This window comes from Peromyscus leucopus, chromosome 13 (assembly GCF_004664715.2).
Source record: "Peromyscus leucopus breed LL Stock chromosome 13, UCI_PerLeu_2.1, whole genome shotgun sequence".
Taxonomy (NCBI): domain Eukaryota; kingdom Metazoa; phylum Chordata; class Mammalia; order Rodentia; family Cricetidae; genus Peromyscus; species Peromyscus leucopus.
The window spans coordinates 48,406,675-48,410,529 of record NC_051074.1 but is presented as its reverse complement, the minus strand read 5'-3'; positions in this window follow the sequence as shown (position 1 = coordinate 48,410,529).

Genomic DNA, 3,855 nt, shown 5'->3' with positions numbered 1-3,855 from the left:
TGTGACTCTGACTCCGAGAGACACACTTGATTTTTACCTCATTTAAAGAAGGATCAGAGAGTTTCTCCACATGGTGGTTGACACCAGCTGCAATGACCTCAGAAGTTAGGGATTGGGACATACAGGGAAATGTCACTGGAAGAATGTCACAATGTGTCTTAAGAATGCTTAAACTTTAAACATCAAAGGCGTGTGAAAAGGGGCCAGAAGTTCCTTCCTCCCTCCCTCTCTCCCTCCTTCCCTCCCTCCCCTCCCTCCCCTCCCTCTCTCCCTTCCTTCCCTTTCCTTCCTTTCTTCTGCCCCCTCTTCCTCCCCCCCTCTTTCCTACCTCTCTTCCTCCCCCCTCCCCTTTCCCTCAGCTCCCATCTTACTGTCTTTCACTTTCTTTCTTGGTATCTCTGGTTTGAGGCAGAGTCAGTGACTTGCATGAGCTTCGAGCCTGCACGCATTATTCACTTTTGCAGATACAGTGCAGGGCTATGTATGAACACACACTCTGCCAGAATGCTGATTCTTTTGGATCAAACAAGGAGGAAAACACAGTGGCAGCCACGGCCTTGGTTTTGAATGATCTGTAATCTACATACATTGGCACATGGTTTCCAATATGTGCCGTGGGGAATGAGACAGGGGGCTCAGCCTCTTTTCTTGGGGACACGACAATATGCTAGGACGGTAGGATAGATACACAATCAATAAAACAAGGGAACACCTAAGTGACTAGTGGATCAATAATGAGATGTAAGGAGACACTCTTAATAACTGTCCCCACCTACAGTATGGTGGGGGTTCCACCATATAGATTTTACGTACTTGTTTGAATTCTAACTGTAATGCACAGATGTGCAGAGGCAGCTGCTGAGTGCCATGGTTATCACAGGACTCTGGAATCAGACCACAAGGTCCTGGTGCCAGATGTGGCCTGGCCTCTTCCTTCTGCAGAGAGAGAACTCACTTGCCCTGATATTTCGCCAATGTACTCCATTCTGGTTCTGGTGACATGTCTCAGCATGGGTGGTTCCCTCTTGGCTTCTATCTCTTACTCATCAAGTAAAGCTATAGGGGACTTAATTCTATAGAGGGGATTATATGATGTAAACATAGGTAAAAAGAAGACACTTGAATCTACAAATTTCTGGTGTATGAACCTGAGGCTCAGGGAGGTTAAACAACTTGCCAGCACTCACTCAACAAATGTGTTGAAGGAGAGGTAGCACTCAAAGATGATCCCACAACCTTCAGATCTAAATCACTTTATTTTAAGGGTATCGCAAAGAAGAGCACATTGTTAACGGGTGTATGTATGAAGTGGGAAGACTCACAGGGACTATGAGAGGGTCTTAGGATATAGCAGAATGTATTGAAGAAGGAAATGGAGACTCTGAGCTGGGACGGTCAGTTTTAACTCAACTTGATAGACTCTAGAATCTCAGTGGGGGACTGTCTAGACTAGGTTGGTCTGTGGACATGTCTACCGGGAGATTGTCTTGTTTGTGTTAATGGATGCGGGAAGACACCGCCAGAAAGTGGGCGGCATCACTCCCTAGGTGTGGGTCTTGGACTGTATAAAAAAAGGAGAAAGTGAGCTGAGTACGCACAGGCATTAATTTCTCCGTCTCTGCTCTCGACTGTGGCTGTGACTAACTGCTGCCTGCTCCTACTGCCTTGATGTCCACCTAATGATGGATGATGAACCTGGAATTATGAACTCAAGTTCATCCTTTTTCTCCTAAGCCGCTGTTGTCAGGGTGTCTTATCAAAGCACTAGGAAATGAAACTAAGACAGCTTCCCTGTAGAAAGAGCTAGTGTGGGAGGCCAGCTGGGAGACTGGTTCCCACATTTTACCCCAAGGTACTCTTGAGGTGTAAGGGATAAGAGATTTAGATAAAAGGATAGAGGGATAAGATTTAGATAGAAACACAGGATAGCCTCGGGAGGGCCTGGGTCCTTATCCACCAGTCCCGTCTCTTCAAAACGGCTTTTTATAGGAATGCCAAGGGATGGAGCAAAAGACCTCCCCCTAGCTCAGCCAAGTGTAGACTCTTCCAATCACCTAGTAATCGTGCACGTGGTCAAGTCGTCTTCTAATGCAGCTCTGCTGGATAAAGCAAGCTCATATCTCACTAGGAAACCTTTGTGGGCCTCCACACTAGAGCTAACCGGATCTCCCCATCAACATCACTATCTACCACCTGTCAGTGTCCTTTCCTTCCTATCTTTGTGACGTGACCTCCCTTCTAGGCTAACATGCTCACAACTAAGGATGCCCAGAAGGTCCAGAACTATTCCTTGACTTGTCTAGAACCATCTATGCTGGTTCTCTGGTTTCGGAGTCTTTTGATCTATTTTAAGACTTATTTACCAAGCACAAGCAATGTTAAGAAAAAACATCTGATCTTCAGTGTCTAACTCCGCACGTATTTCCTCGTAGCTGGGCTTATGTTGGCAAGTGTGACAGAAGGAAATGTGCCCACCCTGCTCCTCTTGGGAAAAATAGAGTGCCGTCACAGTTCAGGAGGTAGAGGAGGCTGGTGTTTCTATGACCCTGGCACTATTTATATCTCAGAATACGGCAGAGGACCGGGGAATCAACATTGTCTGGTACAACCTACGGAAGACCAGCGTTCACCTTTGGTTTTATTTTACCTTTCCTGGTTTTAGTCACAGCCATCTTTGCCTTCTCCACTCTTGGTTCAGGAGGGTTTTTTTTTTTTTTTTGAGACAGGGTTTCTCTGTGTAGCTTTTCGCCTTTCCTGGAACTCACTTGGTAGCCCAGGCTGGCCTCGAACTCACAGAGATCCACCTGCCTCTGCCTCCTGAGTGCTGGGATTAAAGGCGTGAGCCACCACCGCCCGGCATTGGTTCAGGAGTCTTAACAGCTGCCTCCAGAGAGGATGGCTGGGGATGTAGGGACCTGGGAGTGAGGAGGGGAGAAAAGAAGGCAGGAGTAGACCAAAGGAAGGTGGAAGTAGTGTGTCAGAGGTGCCAGACAGGCAGAGTGAACAGAGAGGAACAAGATCTTATGGGGCGAACTCAAGGGACTCCAAGACTGGTGAGAGTCTGTTCCATCGCATTGGCCTGTGGGTCTGTGCATACACCAACACCATGGTGTTTGCATTGATGTTGTTTATCAAATATCTTGAAATCAGGTGCTCCAGAGCCTCCATATCTGTGCTTTTTGCTCAAGTTGCATCTGACTCTTGTGATTCACTGCATTTACAGCTATCTCAAAGATGCCAATGCTATACATTTGTGAAAGACTCCTAATGAAAGATGCTGGGAAAACCACGTGTTTGTATATAAGAAAGAAACTTAGCCTGGGTTTCTTACTGCAGATGAGATTCAACTCAAAATGGATTAAATTCTTAAATGTAAGACCCAAGACTATAGAACTGTTAAGAAAACACCAGAGAAAAGCTGCATGGCATTGTCACCTCAAGGACCTTTAACTAGAACTTCAAAAGCACAAACAATAAGCAAGCAGAATGACCTCGGACCCAAAATACTTTGTACAGTAAAGGAAACAACCAAAAGAGTGCATGGGCAATTTACAAAATGGAAGAAAATATTTGATGTCAGAAACTCAGAAACTCTGTAGAAAAATAATCCCAAAAAAGGAAATTTTAAAATGGGCTAGAGACATGACTCAATATTTCTCCAAAATAAGACACACAAATGACCAAGAGATACATGAAGTGGGATGGGGGAGGTGGATGTGTAGCTCACTGAGTTAGAGCATCTGCTCTACAAACAGGAGGAGCTGAGTTCAAATCCCCAGGACCGACACAAAAATACAGTCGTGGCTGTGCATACCTGAAACCCAGCATTGAAGGGCCAAGATTGGCAGATCTAAA